Here is a 13,271-nt window from a genome sequence, read left to right as displayed (position 1 = left end):
TGTGTGAGCTTGAACATAATTAGTGTGATCTTAGAATTGATATAGCTTGACCCCCTCAGATGTTTTGTGTACAGTCATTTGTGGTGCTGGGGTAATTTAAGGCTATTCATTAATTTTGCTGGTATCACAGAAAAGGACAAAAGGCAAAAAAGTCACTGAAGTGATGGTGTACATCAGGTAATTTTTAATATCCATTTCAAGAAGATAAAGCAGGAGTTGATTTTCATTATGCTAATTCTGAGCAATTTTGTTATTTAAATATATTGTTGTTAGGATCAACTTTTCAAGAGCAATATTTTTGTATGTGATACTGTTCAGGGTCCTTGGGGCAGTTTCTGAAAAACATCCATCCAACAACTTTATTATACACCACATGACTTCTTGCACCGACGAATGCACGTCATTGTATAAATGCATTGGGACCATATTGGACCTTGTATCCTGTTTCTTTAAATTACCTTACGGCTTGACTATGATATATCCAGGTTCTCTGGTAGAAGTATTTCTTAAATTTTTATCTGGCACTTCTACTATTCTGCAGATTATCCAGAGTATTCCATGCATGGCATACCCAAGGTTACAATGTTCAATAAACTATCACTGCAAACATGGATTGTGTTTTGCAGTACTGGCAACTTACTACTTTCAGCTACTGTATATAAATAGAATTCAATCAAGGGGTCTGGTTTATCCTCAAGGTGATCCTGGATTACTTACTATATCAGTGCCCTAAACCAAACAGCACATTAAAAAGAATCCATTGAGATTTGTCATTTCATCCAACTAAACAGAAGATAAGCAGACAGAGCTGCTGTACTATCTACCAGTACACAATGTAAATCATGTACTATTCTTTGTTGGCAAGCTTAACATACTAAATGTAATGAACGCTTAAAAGTAATATAAAGCAGGAATCTGTGCCCAAGGAAGAACAATATAGATATTTACATTTTTAAATATAAATTATCAATAAAACCTTTTGTAATCCTATGGACACTTCTTCTGTCGATGTTACACTCCATGGGGCAAATTCAATAACCTCCGAAAATTCGCCATCACCGGCTTCGCTCATATCGCAACACTTCACCAGGCATAGATCCACCAGGACAACACTAATTCACTAAAATCCAAAGTTGCGTCCAGGGCGTCGATGGCGAAGTTGTGATAGCGTTGCTGCGCCAAGCGAAGCAAAGTTGCGCTAGAATTGGCTAATTTGCATACAGCGGGAAGTTAAATTTCAATGGACGTATATGTTGCAGCAAATACATTTCACTACACAAGCCCAAGAAACCTTAATAAAATAAAATAGAGTTGTTATATTGCCCTACACATGTGCCCAGTGTATAGTTTATGTGCCATATGTTTGGAAATGTATGGGCGAGCCTGGGTACCCAAAAACAATTTTATTGACTTTTGCAGCCTATCACCCTGACAAAGTAAAAGACGCCAGCGCTTTTTGGGACTTTTCAATTTTCAATTAAAAATTGAAGAAGCCCTATACATTCCATTGCACTTCACCTGGTCTGAGTTGGCGAAGGCAAGTCTGGCGGAACAGGTAATGTTCAGTAAAAGGTGCATCTTAGCGAATTTGTGAAGTAGCGCTATTGAAGTTATGCCTGCGCCCATTCCGAAATGACGTGACGCTGGCGAATTTTCAAACTTTGCCCTTTAGTGAATTTTCCTCCATCTGTGGTTCTTACTTGATTGCATAGGACAAACTTGAGCCACTCCACAGTGGTAAGAGTGGTAGAGACTGGGTACCTGGCAGTTATTAGCGCAGTGACTCCTCCTAGTTGGATCTGGGAATGCACCTATGGGTAGCCCGACTAGGAAACATTAATAATACACACACAGACGTTCGTAAACTTAATATCTTTGGTGAACTAAATAACTTTTAGTTTTGGCCGAGGGCCATGGTAAAAGGCCGGCAGACCCATGAGCCAAGGGCCATGGTAAAAGGCCATCAGACCCAGTGCCGGGCCTACTCGGTCGGGCGCCCTAGGCAACCCGGCCAAGTACTTCGCTCCCGCCGCTCGCGCATGCGCAGAAGTGTGCGAGTGGCAAGGAAGCGCGAGTGCGCATGTGCAGAATCCACGCGAGTGCACCTACACAGAAAATGCGAGCGTGCGCAGAAAACCATACTCTACGTAGAACTTCAGCCACAGCTTCTGAACATAGCGGTCAGAGCTAGGGAAAGGCGTCAGAAGAGGTACGTGCCTGGCGCCCCTGTGCCTTTGCGCCCTAGGCAAGTGCCTCTTCTGCCTACCCCTAGTTCCGGCCCTGATCAGACCCATGAGCCGAGGGCCATGGTAAAAGGTCAACAGACCCATGAGCCGAGGACCTTGGTAAAAGGCCATCAGACCTATGAGCTGAGGGCCATGGTAAAAGGCCAGCAGACCCGTGAGCTGAGGGCCATGGTCAAAGACCTATTACTATTGTATTGTACCTTGTACCACCATTTTATGATGGTCTGTGTGCTCCCACAGAGATCTCCTGACCAGAAATACTGCATTTCTAACCTTAACAGGAAGAAATGTGGAAGTAAAAGACAGAATTTTGTCCATTAACTGGCTCATGTGACCCAACATGTATATGGCCCTTGGTTTGTTTGCATGTACTGTGAATCATATGATCTCAGGGGGCGGCTTTTAGTACTTAAAATGGCAATTTTCTATTTAGAATTTCCCAATCGCATATACTATTAAAAAGTGAAACATTTTTATACAAATAGTTTATTTCCATTAAGCAGGTTTTTACATAGGATATACGATGCAATATATTTTAAATAGAGACCTACATTGTTCTGGAGTTTATTTTTCCTTTTATATAAACAGTTACATTATTCAGACTGTTCTCATTGGTAGAACTACTGTTTGTAACCAGACTACCTGTATTACTAAACTTACTGCAATATTTATTTCTTTGTTGTTATGATATTATGTTGAACATGTTGCCTTACATCAACTTTTTAGTCTGAACTTAATGGGATATTATAGCATCATAATATACCTCTTTCTTCATAAACCAATTGTCATACCTTCATAAATAGATATAAATAGTTATGAAGGGAGGGAAAGAAAAGCAACAAAGTAATTCAAAAAATGAAAATTGCAAGGAATAGTCTTCTGTGCACTTCTATCATTTACATTGATTGCATTCTATTTAGTTTTCATAGTATATGTAGATCTGCTTTTAGAAATTTTTTAGAAGCAGTGTAAAACTGTGGATTATATTAAAACTAAAGAGGCTTAAAATTAAATGTAAATTGCAAAAGTGCTCAGAAGAACACTTTACATTTTCTGTACCTACTTCACCTTTAAGGCCTTTCTAAAAGATATGCAAACAATGGACACATATTTTTTTAGATTTACGATTTGTTATTTTTTGTATACTTTTAAAATCTCAGTTATAAAATATATTTGTCAGGGACTTCTTAATACTTTTTAAACTTACAAGTATAAAATGTATAATAATACATCTTGACTGTAATAAAGTTTTAACTTAGCATTGTTACAGAACAAGAACATGTGCAGAAACTTTCCTTTTAAAGAAATTGCTGGGTATGCAGAGAAAAAAAGGTACAGAAGATTCCATTTGGGGGACAAGACAATTTATTTAAGGAATAGGTGAAACACCAAGATTGTGAAGTCTACAGGAATCCTCAGCGGGAGCAGCCATAACACGAGAAACCCACTGTGTCTTTTCTCCTATCCATCAAGGAAATTTGCTTCGGAGTGAAACTGAAAGAATTGTTAGAAACTAAACAGCAAAAATATACTTGCACTGTGAGCTGTAAGAAGTTGCTACTTTAAACCCATTGCATGTTTTGTGGTTTATGCATCTTGCTATGGGCTATAGAAATCATAGAGGCATTAAAGCTTTAGGTGAAGCCTCCACTTAATTAAATTACATTTTACTCAAACATTGGCACTAGTATTTTAAATGCTAGACTAAGGACAGCGTGCTAGTGACTTCTAACATAACAAGGCATTTTATAGTTTATGTTTAGGGATGTAGCGAACTGTTCGCCGGCGAACTAGTTCGCGCGAACTTCGACTGTTCGCGTCCGCCGAATGTTCGCGAACGTCGCGCGACGTTCGCCAATAGGCGTTCGCGTCAAAAATCGTTCGACCATTCGACCATTCGATTCCTTCGACCGCTAAAATCGAAGGATTTTCGTTCGAATCGAACGATCGAAGCCATTGGATTGAATGAAATCATTCGATCGAATGGCTTCGATCGTTCGATTCGAACGAAAATCCTTCGATCGAACGATTAAAATCCTTCGATCGTTCGAATCGAACGATTTTCGGATGTTCGAAGTTCGCGTACTGTTCGCGAACTGTTCGCATTTTTTGCCGGTGTTCGCGAACGGAGTTCGCGAACACATAAACGACAGTTCGCTACATCCCTATTTATGTTCTCCTACATTTTGTAGACTACATTTATCGATGAAAAAAAAAAAAATATATATATATATATATATTGTAGCCATTTCTACATGTTGTAACTCATAGGGGAATTAGGCCACTGATGTCATAAGACTGGTGTGTGAAATGTTTGTTTGCAACAAACATTTAGCTCTTTGGCGCAAATTTACTAAAGGGCGAAGTGGCTAATGCTAGCGAAAATTCGCCAGCGTGACGTCATTTCGTTACTTTGCCGATTTACTAATGGGTGCTGACGTAAATTCGCTAGTGAAGTGGACCTACTCTAGTGCTACTTCGCACCCTTACGCCAGGCGAAGTGGCGCTATGGTGAAGGGACGTAACCACGCTAATTCACTAACTTGTGGATTTTACTGGACGTTACCTCTTGAACCAGACTTGCCTTTGCCACCTCAGACCAGGCGAAGTGCAATGCAGTAGATAGGGCTTGCTTCAAAAAAAGTTGAAAGTGACAAAAAACGCTGGCTTCTTTTACTTTTTTAAGGGTAATAGGCTGAAAAAGATCGTAATTTTTTTTGGGGGTAACCCCCTTCCCCCCTACATTTCCTAACATATGGCACCTAAACTATACAGTGGGCACATGTATAGGGCAAAATAACAACTTTTATTTTATGAAGCTTTCCCAGGCTTGTGTAGTGTAATGTATTTGCTGCTACATATAAGTCCATTGTACTTTAACTTGGCGCCGTATGCAAATTAGGCATCGCTAGCGTAACTTCACTTTGCTTGGCGAATTAACGGTAGCGCAACTTCGCTACCTTTCGCCTCCCTAAGCGCAATTTCGGATTTTAGTGAATTAGCGGCTCCCTGACGAAGTGCGGCGAAGTCAACGCTGGCGCAACTAAGTAAATTTGCCCCTTTGTTACATGCTGATGCCAAAACAAAAGTCTTAAATCATTAACGGCAATGTCAACTATTAAGTGGCTCTTGTTAAGTATTCCTCCTGCATGGACACAGAAATATGAGCAATGTTCTTGTTTTGCAACATAAACATTTTCTTTAAATTGCATATATTAATCATGTAATCTTTTCTGTGTCAGGCTAGTCTCTGTGTCGTGTCTTACAAGACAACACGTGGTTCAGCTCAGGTCAATCCAAAACCAGAAATCTAAGCCATTCGTATTTTGGTGCTTTAACGTCACCTCCATAAATTCCTGTTCTACTGTATATTGCCTGGCACATAAGAGCTTAACCATATACTACTTAATCATTTTCAGTTGACATTATAAACTCTGCTAGACATCAAGCCCCAGTATACAGTAGATAGAACATAACTCCCATCTTTTCCAAAAAAAAAGATACAGAATTAGGAAGTAGGGAGCTGGATTAGTTTAAAATAGGAATTATGGGGGTGTAGTTTGTGCAGCCTTTAAGGAAGGGTGGAGACATGAAGGATTAAATGAGAAAAGAAGTAAAGGGACAGTCTCATTTCTGCTCCTGCCCACCCTTCTTTAAGCATGGGATAGTGAATTAAGGAATGGTATAGTAAAGTTGCAGTGGGAGGGGGTCCCCGGGGGGGGGGGAGCCGGTGGTAGGGGTATGATGTGTAGGGTGTAGCAGGGGTCAGAAGTTAGGGGAAGGTATTGTTAAATGTTGGATGTAGTGTTTTACATTGACCCTACACTTTATGGATGTTACTGTTCATATACTGTTTATTCTAGTAACTTTGTTACTAAACAATTTGTGGCCTTTTTCACCCAAAGGAAGTCATGTAGTCCAGTAGAACAAGTTATTGTAATAAAGGGTTGGAGAAGCTTGGTATTATGTTTTTACAGTATAAGTCAAGTTAAAATGTTTTTTAATATAGAATAGCAGATTCCAATGCTGACCATCTATAAAGTCTGTTTTTATACATTTTATAAATCTCATGTTGCTATCTGAAATAATGTCTAATGAGAAGTTTAGAGTTGAATTCCCAGCCCCCAGACTTCAGTAAAAATTTGAAGACAGGGCAGAAGATTTCTAGTGGAATGAAAATCTTGTTATCAATTTCCTTTGTTTGTATTCTTACCTCAATATTTACTAATCATACAGTATGTTTCCTTTGTTTATGGCAAAGCATTTTGAATTACATGTGTGCCTAATGGTTTAGATTGCTCCCTCAGGTTAACAAGTAATTAAATGATTAATTTTGTACACATAACTATATGAATAATTAAAATGATTTGCATTTAGATGCTACTGTAAATGCCTTGATGTGTAAACAAGCTATACTTTATCAGATTAGTGTAAAGGGACTACTTTTTTTTTTAAATATAAAGGTTTTACATTATTAATTAAAGTTACTGTATGTTTGATTAATGATTAGCTGAAAGTCAGAGATATTTTCAAATGATTAAAACATAAAATGACAGATAAACACACTCTCAGGTCTATAATACAACCCGTAAACTCCTGTATTCATGGGTACTGGACTAATCCTAGAAAAGCCTATCCAATAAATACATCCATACCCACAGGCGAGACACTGTTGTACCAATATTGGGCTTGCCCAGCCTTACCCATATAACTTAGAAATTTCCTTAATGTTTCTGACAAGTGTTATATAAACTGCAATATACAGAATATAGGCAATATACAGAATATAGTAAGGGAACGGGGCTTATATTATGGCAAAGTTTGTTCCTTCTCTAGTAATTCATAAGAGGGTAGGGTGGAGACTAATTTTATACAAAGCAAAAAGGAATTTTGATACGGAAATACAGTATGGTTCCTAACATTTTTAATCTTCACAGAATACCCTACAAGCTAAAGCTTATGAGCAATACTGGATTTCCTTCCCAGAATCCCTTCTGCCTGATAATTCATAGAAATCATTTGGCAGGTAGCTTACTGATCTGCAAATATCTGATTGGCTGGGCTACTAGACACGGAGCCAAGTCTGCATTTGTTATTACAGCTTGAAACGCAGAGGGACAGTTTGCTGAGTAGGGACAATAAAAGGGGCAGTAAAGACTTCAATTTTGAGTGCAATCAATAGTGCTGGTACTGAACATATTTTGGAAATTAGGAAATCTGGTTGGTTTGTGTGGTCTCTTGCACTAAACAAGGCAGAATCTGGAAATTAAATTAAAGTAACATGCTACTTCCTGTCCTGGCAAGCAAGGTCAATAAAAAATCTGAAGTCCGGTATGAAGCCTCTGTATGATGGGCTACTTCTTATCTAACAGGCTATAGTTGGGGAAGGGAGAGGATTGCTTACTGCTAATTTTTTACCCTACTTCAACAGGACAGGATGTAGAATGTGACTTTAGTTTAAATTTCAGATTTTGCTCTGAATTAAAACAATGGGCAAAAAATATATTCAGCACAAGCTCTATTGATTGAATTAATGTTGAAAAGGGAGGGGGTTACTGTCCCCAAGATTTACTTAAGCATTGCATAAATGGTATAGAAAGTGACTGATTATATTTCATTTTCATTATAGTTCCCATGCAATGTTGCATTATTCTATTTTTTCCCTTTGCAACAGAGCACGATTCCTCATAAAAGAGTTGTTTTAGCATCCCCAATATTTTAAACAACAGCTATATAAAATCATTGAGAACTATATCTGGTTGGCAGTATTTACACTAGGTTATGTTATCAATAATAATAATAACATATAACAATGTTGAAAATCCATCTATATGCACACTTTATGTAGAAATTAAATACAACCTTCAAGTTCATTGTTGCATAAACTTATGGCAAAGTCAGAAGCGTATTTTGTTGCCAGCAGAGAATGCTACATTTGTTTTATACCTTGTTTTATTATTTTAATATTGCAGAAGCAAGCTCTTGGCTAAGGCAAATGAAATCACTAGTGCATAACACTGGGAGAGCCAAAATAATGACTTTGTACCTGGGCACTGAGATTTACATTTTTAAAGTGTATCTTATAGCATTATAATAGCAAAGCAATTTCACTAACCAGAAACGTAACAAGGGAAGCTGCGTAGTGATATTTTAAACAGCAGGAGGCCGACATTAGTACTGATTTTCTCATAGGCTCTCAAGATTCCTGCTCAGTGTGTTCCGAGTGTAATGTCTGTTTATAAGGAATATAATGATAAATCAGCTTTAAAGAACAAAACAATGTTGTAATGAGATGGAAACTTAGCGCACAACAACCAAATAAAAGGAAAATAAGCCATTGCAAGTTACACGTATAAACTTATTAGAAGACAGCGGGAGCCTGTGCATTTGATATAAATCCTTACTTATGCTGTATTTTTGCAATATTAATAGCCTCTTGCTGTTGGATCAGAATGAGGAATGAATTTAGTCTAGTAAACTGTAAACTGTAAGTCTGAAATCAATCATAAATCAGAAAGATCTGTCCATTTGGATGTTAGTTAGATCCAGAAGTCAAACCTAAAGCCAGATACTGTTATTTACTTGGTTACCATCATAGTCCATTCCTGCAAGACTTAATTGCATATAAGTTATTGTAAATTATCTAAGAGAATTTTGATTTTAAAAGCATGCCAGTCAAAACTGACCTGTAGGTCTCTATAAATATATATTGCAAAAACCAGTTCATATGTAAAACCCTGCTTCATGTAAATAAACCATTTTCATACAAAAATAACCAAATTGGCTTCACTCACCAGGTGCATGTCAGATAGGTAATGTACACGCCATTTCCCATAATATTCCATTTCAAACATTTTACAAAAGCATACTGATGCACTCTGGGTTCAATATCAAAAACATATATATTTTGTGGTCAACTTTTTGACGTCACAGAGGGAAGTCTTCCTCAGGACAAACATGTTTTTGATATTGAACCCAGAGTGCATCAGTATGCTTTTGTAAAAATATTTAAACCATTTTCATAACAATATACTTTTTTAGTAGTGTGTGCCATTGGGTAATCCCAAAAAGAAAATTTACATTTCAAGAACTAAGAGCCATCCCCTGGGATTCTACAATTTAAGGTGCACACAAACAAACCAAACAAATGTTAGGTCACATGAGCGAATTTACGGACAATGTTTTGCATTTTGCTTCCACACTTCTTTGTGTTGCAGTTAGAGCTACATTATTTCTGGTAAGGTGATCTCTGAGGGAGAACACAGACCATCACGAATTGGGGCTCAAGGTAAGAGATGTAAAAAGGCAATATTTACTGAAATCTATATTCCAGTTGGGTAAGATTCTTTAATATGCCACTTAATATGATATAACATATATGTTACTTAAGTATTCATCTTGGTGGTAACATTTTCCTTAAGATATACAGTAGGTAAGCACAGATTAACCATAGGGGTCATATGAATTAGGGGGCAGGGTGCACAGTGCAAAAAATTGGTGCACGCCACCTTTAACATTCAACACAAAACTCCAGCATCAGTATATTTGTTAAAGCTTCAAGGGTTACACAATATGGTATGTTCTTCAGCACAAACATTTATAGAAATAAATTTTCAAGCAAATTACTGCTGTGAGCTTACCAGATGTGAATTAAAGGCAGCTTTAAAAACATTCTGGAATCCTTCAAAATCAGATCCCACTGTTAGCATCCACAGGCACAGGCCTTTGTGCTTAAAAAGGTTGAGAAAGGACCTGAGCTTTACATTTGAAGACACTACTGTCTGTGTTAGCCCATGCTGTATTCATGAGGGGTGAGCTTGAGGAGGTACATACTGTAAGTATTCCTCCCCTCGCCCCTTCCCGTTCCTTAACTTGCCCACAATTGAGACATATAAGGTAGGGAGGGCCAGCAGTGTAGACAGAAACCCTTTCTTATCACCTACCTGTTGCAAGCTATAAGGACAGGGCTACCTGCAAGCAATATGCTCAGTAATCTGATGTATGGTGCAGCAAGGCCCTAGATGCAAATAATGCACCTCTAAGTGCTCCAGAACATGCATTTGTCTTTATAAATAAAGATGGAAGCACGTGCAATTCTGAAATTAGGAAATAGGCTGCCTTTAACTGGACCTGGGCCCTTGATGATAGCATACTTTTTTTGATGTTATAAAAAATCCCATAAAGTTTATTAACAGACTGGCTTTGCCTAGAGTCATAAAGTTATCCTTTTTATTATATCTCCCTAGAGCCTGGTTTCAGGTATTTGCCCTGCTTTTGTCACTTGGCTATTGCCACCCTGGTTGCACCCAAAGTGAGTGGGGGCAGCATGTGGATTTATCCACTAGTTTGTGTGTCTGTCAGATGTGCTGGTTAGATGTGCCAGGGGCCACATGTAGTCAGGAGTGCAGCCTGAACAAACTATTGTCGCAGGTACAAGTGCTCTGTGCATGGGCCCTGCAACGGGGTGCAATGGTGCAATGCTTAGTTTTAGCTTAATAATACAATAGTAAATAAATCATAAGGATTTTGTTCTGCCCAAACTTTCTGTTTCCATAACTTCAAGGTTTCAATATGGTATTAAGTACGTTATAATTTAATATGTCCATCTCCTTGCCTAGTTTCTGTATTTTCTAATTCTTTTTGCTGATTCTAGACCTCAAGTTCCCTTGATGTCAGTTTCATTGCAAGGGAATCTTGTACTGAAGGCACCTAATGGGATTTCAGAATCTAAGATCATCTGCCAAAGGCACTGAAAATGGTTATAACCAGAAAACCATTGTCATTTTCTTAAGGTTCTTGGATGCTAGATGTGACAAGGTGAAATCCACAAGTTTATATTTTTAAGGATTAAAATAAACAGAAAACACAAGCCTTAATGTATCATAAATGTATTTGGGCTTTTGTAGTTCAAAATACACAGACAATATGTAATCAGTGTTCATTTGTTGTTAAACTGATTTAATTACAGACCATGATTATGTATGGAAAAGATTTGCAACAAACTACTATACATTACTACCCTAGCATAATTTAATACTTTTATACAGAAAAAATTTAGGGCCTTCAGAATAATTGGATTTTGATTGTTGACTACCCAGTTAACTGATTAAACTATACAAGTACAAGGGAGCAAAATAATTAAGAAGTCAAAGCATATACTCAAAATATAATGTGCAACTACCATCCAGACATGATTACATTTACAATTATTCACTGAAAGTAAGATAGTACTATTTTTCAGTGCAATAAAACATTTTTATGATTCCTGATTAAGTTTAGACTTCCATAATATCATCAAACTACTCAGCAGTGTTCTGTGCAAAGGACAATATACTGTATATATATGTCTGTTTATGCATAGAGGGTGAAATGTTGGCCCTGAGGTGGTGAGGCATGTGTCAAAGGTGAACTCAACATGGACATGTCAAAAGTGGACTTTCGCTAAGCCATTATGCCTTAGAGTGAGTTGGAAGATATCCTAAAGAAGTTTTTCATTGATAGGCAAAGCAAATGGATTGACTTATTCTATTCACAGGACATCATTGTTCCCAGTAGACAAGCAGTTGAGGCTACTGAAGCTTTGTGTATCATTTCATTCTTTAAAATGTTATTTATGTGTACAGTATATTGTACATGAATAAATCTATAGGAGGATTATTGCCACTTTAGTTAGTACAGAGTATAGAGGGTTAGTGGGTAGTCAGCGTTATGGCATAGTGCCCATAGAAAGTAAAATCCTTTATTAGATTGGATCAGTATGCTACAATTCCGGGCTCTTTTTGTGAGGAAAGTAGCCAGGTTTTTCTATTGGATTTAGTAGGACCCATTGAAAATGTGGGTCCTAAAGCAGGAGGGATAAGTGAAAGCCCAAGTTAGTCAAATGGGGCCCCAATGACGAGGATTAGGGTTATATCCTATGTGTCAGTCTTGGCAAGAGAGTGAGGGCTGTTTAATGGCAAACTTTGGCCCTGCCAAGCAGTATAATTATTATTAACATGTATTTTTGAGCGCCAACATTGCACAGTGCTGATAGGGGAAGAACCTCAAATTTATGAAATTAAGCAATATATTGTCTTTTCCCTTTCCATAAATATGCCCCTTTCAATGTCTTTGTTTCTAACTCTTCTTCCTCATTTGCTCTCTTGGTTAATAACACAAAGCTTGTGTCTTTGAAAAATCCAATACTTCAGCTCACTAAAATACACTACTCTCTCATATAAATCTATCCTGAATGGCCTTAAAAAGAATGGGGAAGTCTACAAAACTATTTTAATTTATACCCTGCTATATATATACGAGAACTCTAATGAACATGTCAGTTAATAAACTGATTATATATATTTATATATATATTATAGATAGATGATGATAAATAGTTTGATTGGCTTGTAACCAGCCCATTGCTGAATAACCATTTGCAAATAAATGAGGTTCAGAAACCTCAATATATCTAGCAGACAATAAAAACTTCATGTTCAGGCAGAAGTCTGTGCATGAAGAAGTCAAAAACTTAGTCTTTTAAACAGGCCGAAGGTCAGGGAAGGAAGACAATGAACAGAGTCAAATATCAGACCAAGGGTCAAAACTGGGGAGTCAAAATATGGGGAGCGAGTACAGGCAGGAGCATAGAATTAGGAAAAGGGGCAGGAGAGTGAACACAAAACAGGAGGCTTGGACAATGCAATTAGCTGATGATCCAATAGCCCTTTCATTTGAAAATTGTCTGCAGCAGGATTGGTGTGGGTGTGGGGGAATACAGATAGGAGAAACAGTCAAAAACATAACATGCTAGGCCCAAACCATATTGCCCCATGTAGATAAACTTGGAGGGGCAGCATTCAGTATACACCAGGTCCCTTATTCTGAACCAGGGAGTTCATGTCCAGAAGAGGCAACAGCACCCAGAATAACTTATAGTTGCCTGTGTTTTATCCCACAGGGTTTTTCACAAAATAAGGCACTTTTACTTTTTACATAGCATATGCAACAAACAACATTCTTTTGAAACCAGAGCAGACTGGTCCA

This window comes from Xenopus laevis, chromosome 1L (genome assembly GCF_017654675.1).
Source record: "Xenopus laevis strain J_2021 chromosome 1L, Xenopus_laevis_v10.1, whole genome shotgun sequence".
NCBI lineage: Eukaryota > Metazoa > Chordata > Amphibia > Anura > Pipidae > Xenopus > Xenopus laevis.
Note: the sequence above shows the minus strand (reverse complement) of the source record.